We start from the raw sequence: 10,023 nt of genomic DNA on the forward strand, positions 1-10,023 counted from the left end.
CAAGCCAGCCACTTCCCCCCACCTCGTTACCACCTGTGCCTAAGGTCATGAGGAGAACTGAAGAAATTAAGAAAATCCTTGATGAAAGGATTGTGTCCACACACACTGGAGGTTCTAGAGAGTTCTTGGTCAAATAGCATGGACGTCCAGAAATTGACAACACTTGGATCACAATGCAAGAAGTCCAACAACTCAACCCAGACCTACTTGAGTATTACATGAGCATTAATTCACCAGAGGTGAATTCTTCCAAGCCGGGGAGAGTTGATGGGGACATCAAAGTGTACAGGCGCAAGAAGAAGAAGAAGCAGCCATCTTTGTGGCTGGAAGAATAGAAAGAAGAAGATCTTGTGGGCCCCAAGCTCAATCCAGATTTTAGAAGATCTTAGAAGATTTTAGAAGATCTTGTGGGTCCCAAGATCGATCCAGATTTTTAGAAGATCTTAGAAGATTTTGTGGACCCCACCAAATCTTATTTGATTCTAGTACTTTGCTTTAAATCTAGTGATGATTGATTGTCTTACACAATTAGGAAACTAGGATTTCTTTATATTGATTTATTAGGTAGTTTTTATTTCATGCAATTGAGTTTCTAAGTATCTTTTTTATTTTTAGAAGTTTATTCTCTTTAAGTGTAAGGCCATTGGCCATTGTTTATTTTCAATGAATGTTAATTAAAAAGAAAGCCAAGAGAAAATCCCCACCCCTCTCACGGTTCTCTCTCTCTCTCAATCTCGACTTTTCTCCCCTTCTCTCTCGCCTCTTTCTTCCCTTACTCTCTCTGCTCTCTCTTCTCTCAATCTTCTTGTCTCGCCTCCTTCTCTTTCTTTTCAGTCTTATTGTTTTTTTTTCTCTGCTGCTGCGTTATATTGCTGCACCTGCTGCTGCGTTATACTGCTGCACCTGCTACTGCGTTATACTGTTGCACCTGCTGCTGCGTTATTATTGCTGCACCTGCTGCTGCGTTATTACTGCTGCACCTGCTGCCTTACCCCACTGCTGCTGCAACATAATTTTTTCGGTACAAAATTGCTCTACTGCAACTGCTACCTCTACCTCACTGCTGCTGCTACATACTACTGCCGTTACAATACTGCTGTCGCTGCACACTGCTGCCTTTACATCACTGCTGCTACTCTCTCTACAATTGGCTGGGTGTATCTTCTTCAACAAAAAGTGGACTACAACCTCTTTATTTTGGAGAACCTGGATTTCTTCTTCTCTCCTCAGATCTGAATAGCAGTATGGTAAAGTACTAAACTAAATCCTCCCCAGCTCCCTTAATCCCTATTATATATATTGCAACCCATTAATGTTGAAGTCTGCCTTTGCCCTTTGTTTATGCCTATTTTATCGATTGCTGCATATCTAAGTTGGGTGTCTAGATGGATTTGTGCTGAACCTAATATTCATATGTCGTTTGTTCCCTTCCCCATGTCCCCACTTGAAACTTGAGTAAGAATTTATGTGTTTTTCTGTCTAGATTAATATTGCTTTTTTGGCTACTTTGTTTATTAGTCTCGCTTTATCTTGCATGCTTAATCATGTTTACTAAGATTCTTTGGTCTTATTTACCTAAGCCCTTGAGTTAACCTACCTAGTTAGTTAATCTTGTAGGAGACCTAGTCATCTAGGAACCCCCCCTACATCACAATCCTTCCAAAGAATCAAGTAAACAACATTCCACGCTACAGAATCCTAGATTTCAATCCAGGATTCTATGCAACTTGTTCATCTATTACCAATATATGATCCGAGTAACCATGCTGCACATTTTAGAAGCCCCCTTGTAAAAGTGAAAAGGGTACTTCTCACCTCAAAGTGCAAGGTTATTGGTGTCCGATGTCTTGTATTCCGTCACAGTTTAATTCAGAGAGTATTGGTGCAGGTGCCTTGACAGGCAGGACGGCGGACGCGCTAGCTGGTTAACGGGCCGTGGGGGTTGTAAGGGGGGCACAAGGCCCCCATGCATAATGGGGGTGTAGAGGGGCGCAGCCCATTTTTTTATTTGAGGGCAGCTTTGTACTTTTCAAATTAGAGTTTTATCGTTATATATTTGTAGCAAAGGTTTCTTTCTCTGTAATGCAAGTAATACTGAGAGGTGTGAGGGACGAACATTGTAACCTTATTCTCCATTGATAATGAAGCAAGATCTCATCTCACCGAGGACGTAGTCAATCTTGCTGAACCTCGTAAATCTATGTACATTATTTGTTCTTGTTTTCCATTTCTTACATCATTTTAGGGTTACATTTCCACACAAGGCAATCATCATTTTTATCCCCACCCAATTGACAACCCAAAACAACACAAAAAGTCAAATGACATGGTTACATAGGTTTGTTAGGAGTCGGACCACTCATCTGATCCAAATCCGATCAGGAAATGAGGCGATTTGATATTCCAAAGGATCACTCAAATAGTGATTCGGATTCAAATTTCCAACAAGGATACGAATATGCACCCGAACCCACTCTGATCTAATTATGTTATATCTTATAGTGGGTCTATTCTACTCCTAGAGCTATCAAGCACCCATTTTGGAGGATGAGGGAGAGAAAAAAAGATGATGAACAGAAGACTCGCCTGCCTATTTTAAATTACTAAGAATCACAAGATAGGGTCTCTGTGGTCAATCAAAGGATGAATTTTGGAACTTCTAAGGCCGCAAAGGAACCAGGTTTTGTTTGGACAGTCAAGCAGCCATTGGGACTAAATGTTGCGCCAGAGTTTCAAATGCCTAATTGAAAGTAACAACCGCATAAAGCACATGAAGTGAACTGTATTCACATGCCATATCGAGTTATGTTTCATAGGATTTCTAAATAAGTATTCATGCACTCAGCAATACTTCACAAATCCAGCTTACTCCAATTTTAAAACCCCATCCTAATGCATGACTAGTACACGAGTTAATTTTGCATCCCCATCCAACCTCTTAAACTTAATTCAAGGAATCATAATCACTAGAAATAATCATGCTCCTCAGAAGCTGGAGCTTGTTTGGATGAAAGCACTGGTCTTCGGAACTGTGTCATTATGTGGACAACTTATTCTAGTGCCATAAAGGAGGAGGATAAGCATATGTTTGCAGCTGAAAAAATGGGCACCAGCACTTATCCAAACATGTCTAAGAACAAGGGGAAAAAATATCACAATGTTGAGTTTAGCGCTAGGTGCTAAACTCTAAAACAGATAGGGGCCGATAGAAGCATTTTGGGTCCCATCAGCTCCCATATTTCTATGATGTGGCTTTTCTTGTAATTGGGCAATGGGGGTACTATTGTCTTTTACTTTCAATATTATTTTAATATAAGTAAAGGACTAAAACCTACGATCAACCTCTTTTGGCAAGATCGCAGGTCTCTTCTCATCTTTTGAGTCTCCTTCGGTTGTACCTCTCTCTTATCTTCTTCCTTTCTCTCTTTCTTTTTCTTTTGGTTTGCTTACAAGGTATATGGGATTGTAACATGGTATCAGAGCCTCTGTAATCAAATCAAGCTTTTCAAAATCTTTCCTGCTAATCTCAGTTTTGTGCTAAAATTTTCTGGTGTGCAGCCACCTATTGCTGCATCTACTATGGATTAAATCACATAGAGTGATTTATTTGGTGTATGGATCATGCTTTATTGGTACTACGCTAAAGATTTAAAGAACTTGAATTGCAGCCATCTTCTTCTTTCCTTTATCGAATCCAGGTCTCTTGGGTGAAAGCCAGATATCCAGTTACTGTGGTCAGGTTGGTTTGCTATTTTTCTTGGTATTTTTGGGTAAAAGCCAAATATCGAGGACTCTATTTGTCTACTTTATTTTTAGTTCTCATGGCTGAAACCAAGTCTACTACCTTAGTGACTACTGCATCTACCACGGACAATGTCAATGTTCAAATTACTTCTATTAAGCTCAAGGGAAGCTCGAATTACCTACATTAGGCTCAATCTGTGAAGGTTTACCTTATGGCCAAGGATAAACTTAAGTATAATATTTCTGATTCTCCTTCATCATCTGACAAGGGTTATGATGAATGGATAAAGGAGAATGCTTTGATTTTAATCTGGTTGTGGAATAATATAAAACTAGATGTCACTATCAATGTCATGTTTCACTCTATTGCATAGGGAGTATGAGACGATTTGAAGGAAAATTACTCTCAAGAAAAGAACATGACCTGTATCTTTGATATTTATGAGAAGTTGTTCTAATTTCGCAAGCTTGACAGATCTCTTTCAAAGTATTATAGTACTTTTAGGGGAATGGTTGAAGAACTTAATGTTTTCCAACCAACATTGACAAATTGAAAGCTCAACGGAATGAGTTTTTTATTTCCAAATTTTTGGCTGGTTTGAATAATGATTTGAAGGCAATGAAGGGACATTTATTCATGACTACATCGTATCACTTCATCAACTAAATTTGATCAGTCTCCAAAGATAATTCTACCTTCCTTGCCAACCGTGGACGTGGTCACGGTTGTGGGGGAGGGTGGTGGATCTAGTGGTCGAGGTTCTAGTGGACAGCCCTTTGATCATGTAGCTCGCCAGTGCACTTATTACAAGAAGCCCAGCCATACTATAGAGAGAATTGCTGGGCACAGCATGGCAAGCCAGAGTGGGCAACCCAGTTAGCCAATCATACAATGTCAGATGATGGTACTGACACAATGTCTTCCGCTGATGCTAAACTAAGACCTTATTCAGGAGATTCATCTACTAGTCAGTGCGATGACATCAATCAATTACTCTGGCACTTACACACTCTCAAGGCATCCTCTAATACATCCAATGGTCTACATCCGCTGCCACCTTAGATTATATAGGTACCTCAGCCCTTCTTACCACTACCTCTACCACCTGGATCATTGATTCAGGTGTTTCTACCCATATGACTGGTAAGTCATCATATTTTAAAACTTTTTCTTCTACTACTAGTTCTACATCTGTTATTCTTGCCAATGGTGTTTCTACATCGGCTCTCGATCATGGTATTATATCATCCACATCCTCATTGAATTTATCTTCTGTGTTATATGTTCCACAATTCCCATTAAGTCTTCTTTCTGTGAGCTAGTTAACTAGCTCATTAAATTGCTCAGTAACCTTCTTTCCCTCCTATTGTGTTTTTCAAGATCTTCACATAAGGAAGACGATTGGTGGAGGGTGTGAAAAAGATGATTTATATTATCTCAACTGTGGTTCTCATACTTCTTTCTGTTGCTGCTACTGCTGTTGGGGATGTGACTCATTTCCAATGGCATTGTCGTTTAGGACATTTATCTTTAGCTAGATTGAAACTTTTATTTTCTAGTATTAATTCTATGATTAGGTTAGAATGTGGGGCCTGTGAGTTGGAAAAACATCACTGTGTGTCCTTCCCATCTTGTTCTGTGTCTCGTAGTCCATCTTTATTTTACTTAGTCCATTCTGATATATAGGGTCCTTGTAAAGTTAGTAATAGATTTGGTTTTCATTATTTTATGACTTTTGTGGATGATCATTCTCTCCTTACATGGCTTTACGTGTTAAAGGACAGATCTAAATTTTTATCTGTGTTTCAGCAATTCTATAATAAAATAAAAACTTAGCTTCGCCTTTTAATTAAGATTTTTCATTCTGATAATGCTTTAAAATATGCTCAAACTGATATTTTTGATTTTTGTGCTAACTGTAGGATGATTCTCCAAACCAATTACGCCTATACCCCACAGCAAAATGGGTTAGCAAAGCCCAAGAATCGGCATCTACTCGAGGTTGCCCGTGCTGTTATGAATTTATATGCATGTTCCTAAGAATTTTTGTGTCATAGGGTTTTATCTACATGTCACTTGATTAATCGCATGCCATCTTCAGTGCTTTCAGATAGGTACCATTTCTCTATTATGTTTCCTACTTTGCCAAGTTTTCCTGTTCCTCCCCGAGTCTTTGGTTGTGTATGTGTTTTGTCCATAATTTGCATGTGCAAGTAGATAATCTGCCTTCTAGGTCTACTAAGTGCACTTTTTTGGGTTATTCACGTACTCAGAAAGGGTATAAGTGCTATGACCCCATTACTCACAAGAACTTTGTTAGTGCCGATTTGATCTTCTTTGAAGGCACATCATTCTTTTCTCCTTAGGTGTCCCAGTCTGGTATGGAATGGACTTCTCCATCTCCTCCACCCATTTCATCTCTCATACCCTTCCCTAATGTACCCAGTGCCAGTACTCACCTCCTCTACAAGTTTATCAACGTAGGAAGAAGGTTGGACAGCCGAGTGGAGAAACTAATACTCCAGATGATTCACTTCCTCCACTGCCACCTTTCTCTGATGAAGCTCCTCCTCCTTCTCCACCTGATGACTTACCAATTTCTCAAAAGAAAGGTACACGTTCTTACACTAAAAAAATCTATGGTTGTGTATCCTATTGATAACTTTTTTTCCTTGTTTCATCTTCCCTCTCCCATCCATGGTCTTGCCTTGTCAATTTCTACTAACCCTATTCTCTGCATCCTTAATGATGCCCTAATTATTCCTAGATACAAAGCTGTCATGAATGTAGAAATGGATGCTCTCTTGAGTCATGGTACATGGAGTCTGATAGATTTACCTCCTGGTAAGTGAAATCAGCACCACTATTATTGTTGTAATCTTTTTGTGGGGAGGGGGAAAGAACTGTGAGCAAGTAGTACTAACACCAACTGATTGAAATTTTGAGATCAGAGTTCAGAATTTAAACTCTCAGCTTTACATGTACTTTGTAAATTATAAGCCTTTCTAAAACTTAGCAACTTGGTCTCATGATTAAAAAACCAATAAGGACCCAATTGATCATAATTTCAGCACTGCTTTGCAATGGAATCAGATCAAATCCAGGAGAGGTGGGAGGGGAAGGTTTCCAAACTCATCCAAAAAATTAAAATAATTTCATTTTTGTGTGTGTTTGTGCAATTTCAACTAAAATTATGCGCCTCTTTGGTGAAACGTCGTTGGGTGTACACTATTAAGTATCACTCTGATGGCTCTGTTAAGCGGTTATAAACCCGTCTAGTTGCCAAGGGGTATACTCGGACATATGGAGTTGATTATTTTGAGACCTTCTCCCCGGTTGCTAGACTGAACTCTGTTCATCTACTTATTTCTCTTGTTATCAACTTTTATTGGCCTTTGTTTCAGTTGGACATAAAAAATGCTTTCTTGTATGGTGATCTACAGGAAGATGTGTATATCGAGCAACCTCCAGGTTATGTTGCTCAGGGGAGAATAAAGGTCGTGTGTGTCGCTTACACAAGGCTATTTATAGACTTAAACTCTAGAGCCCTGCTTTTTAAACTCGATTTATTGATTGGTTGGTTTGGTTTGGTCTTATAGGGTCTGAACCAGAACAGGTCGATGCCTGTGTCTTGTGGTACATGATGGCAAGGGTGACATCGAATGCAGGGTGATCAGATGAGATTGAGCAGGTACCCGAGATGATCCGCACACCTAAGCCATGCCCTTACATATATCACAAGGCCATGTATGAGGAGGAAAGGTACGTTATCGTATTTGAATGATAAGAACTTGATCCACAACACGTGACGAGAGTAAATTACATGTTATGACTCTATTTTGCCCCAAAACATAGCAAGATTGGCTTGTTTGGCCAACTGGTGGGTGTCACTAATAGGTGCGAGACCCACCAGTGAGACCCACCTGTTAGGGTATTATGGACCGCAGCATGCCCAGCTTAGATGAGCACGTGTGTCTCAACCTCCTCGTCATAATGAGGTCTTGTACCTAATGATGTCGACTATCTCACCCAAAAACACAGTTTAATGCGATTCGGTCTATAAATGGACAAAACCAAACGGACCTTAGAAGATATTTCTAACATTAGGGTATAAATAGCCTTTATAACTCTCTCTCCCTCATTTATGGTTTTTTTAGCAAAGTGGGTGAGAGGAGTAATAAAGAGGGAGAAAAGAGGAAGAAGGAGAGAATGAAGGGGAAAGAGGCTCACCCCTTGGTTTCCGGAGCCACACCTCGCCTTTCCGTCACCAAAATAGTATCTAGTGACTTGAGATCTTCATTTTTAGGTAAGTAACACCATGAACCTTGAGATTTGATGAAACCCTCTTTGTATATGTTTGAATCTAGAGGATAATGAATCCATTGTGTGATTTCTTTGAAGTATTTGAGGAGGAAAATAAAGATTTGGTGATTATTGAAGTGCCATTTGAGTTTGGGAAGAAGATTCTAAGATTTGGGATTTTTCCAAGTAAAGGTATGATTTCTTCCCCCAAATCTTGTTGTTGTCTTAGATCCATGGTACAATCAAGTAGATTAAACTTCGAATGTGTGGGAAATGATGTGGGAATCACCCTATTGGGGTTCCAAGAGTTAAAATAAAAGAAAGAAGGAAAACAACAAAATCTGAGAGAACCGACTGGTAAGACCGACTAGTGCCTGACCTGTCAGTGTGACCCACCAGTCACACCTACCCTCTCGGGTTCTACCAGTGGGTAAGACCGGTGGGTGCCTGACCCACCAGTATGACCTACTAGTCATTCCTGCACCTCTGGTTCTACTGGTGGGTAAGATCGAAGGGTTTCTGACCCGCTTGTATGACCCATCGGTCTAGGAAAACTGCACAGGTGGGTTCTCCTAACCACTTGTAGCTCAAATGAGCTCTGATTGAACTCAAACTCATAGAAAACCTTCTTCATGCTATTATTCGCATCATGTCTATATCCTACATCGATTATAGTCATGATTTGGATGTATTTCTAAACCCTTTATCTGTGATAGGTTTCGAGAAACTCATCTTCTCACTTCAGACCTTACCTGTACTACGAGTGCTGATTCTTCCACAAGAATAGGTAAGTGGGGAGAGGACTTTGATTCTTAATTTTTGGAGTGTTTTTTGCATCCTTTGCATTCATAGACTATATTGACATTCTGATTTCCATTATCATGCATATGGTTGATAAATGAATGACGCATTTAGAACTAAACATGTTATATCTTAATTTCTATATGCATTGTTATACGTTGAAATCTTGAGAATAGATTTATCATGTGATGTTTATGATGTCGGTTTTTTGAACATGTCTGGGATTTCTAGATTAAACATCGTAGTCGGCTTAGAAACAAATATATTGGTACACCGTGGAATGAGACATGAAAGTACTATGCAGTTGTACTATCTTATATAGGTGCATGTGGTTAGGATATCAAAATTCCTTATGCTACAACCCTCCCCAACAGGGGTTTACGTGTTGGATTATCACTGGGGGAAGCATCGATCGTGGACTATCGTGGTGGTTAGAAGTACGTCTGACTAATTATTAGGACAGTTGGAAACCTTGGTGACATATTCAAAGGGCCAATAATTCTGCTTTTAATTTCTGCTATGGTTCGGCCACGATTTACTTTTCTGTTGTGGTTTGGCCATAATTTATATTTCTATTGTGGTTCGGTCATAATTTACTTTTCTGAGTGCTTACGGTGGGCATTCTCTGACAACCTTATGGGTGTATCACGGGATAGAGAATGCATCTCAAACCCAAGGCATACGTGCACTGTGGTTGTGAGTAGCACATTACCTATGACCTAGAATGATTTATTTAGGTGGACTAGGAATAAACTTAATCTCATGCATATGGTATCATTTGAATACATTTACTTGTGTGCGTCTTTCTTTCCAATTACTGAGATAGTGAGTTCACCCCTCATGTACATACCTTTTTAGATGATTTTATAAGCTATTCTTTTCACCCGAACACTAGCACAGTGCCTACAGCTCCACGACCACCTTGACCTCCACTACATAGAGCCAGATACAGAGGGCACCAGTACCAGTGCTGGCCTTTCAAAATAGGTGCTATGCTTGCCATTCATTTGGAAATTTTACAAAGGATTGCCCATACAAGCCAGTTGTGGTGCAGAACCAGCCTCCTATTCATAGACCTGCCTTGACTCAAGGTGGCTCACCTCAAGGAAGAATGTATGCTTTGTCAACTGAAGAAGTGGAGGCAAGCCCCGATGTTGTAGCAGGTACCCTATCTA

General features: G+C 39.8%; 1 long non-coding RNA gene across 1 annotated transcript; it reads left to right on the forward strand.

Moving 5' to 3' along the window:
- Window positions 1-1,106: 1,106 nt before the first annotated feature.
- On the forward strand, window positions 1,107-8,054 carry LOC122065769. Its single transcript, XR_006136101.1, has 3 exons — window positions 1,107-1,247; window positions 7,345-7,507; window positions 7,903-8,054. It is a non-coding gene; the product is annotated as an uncharacterized LOC122065769 (long non-coding RNA).
- Window positions 8,055-10,023: the final 1,969 nt, after the last annotated feature.

The sequence above is a fragment of the Macadamia integrifolia genome, unplaced genomic scaffold (assembly GCF_013358625.1).
Source record: "Macadamia integrifolia cultivar HAES 741 unplaced genomic scaffold, SCU_Mint_v3 scaffold2114, whole genome shotgun sequence".
In the NCBI taxonomy this organism is placed as follows: domain Eukaryota; kingdom Viridiplantae; phylum Streptophyta; class Magnoliopsida; order Proteales; family Proteaceae; genus Macadamia; species Macadamia integrifolia.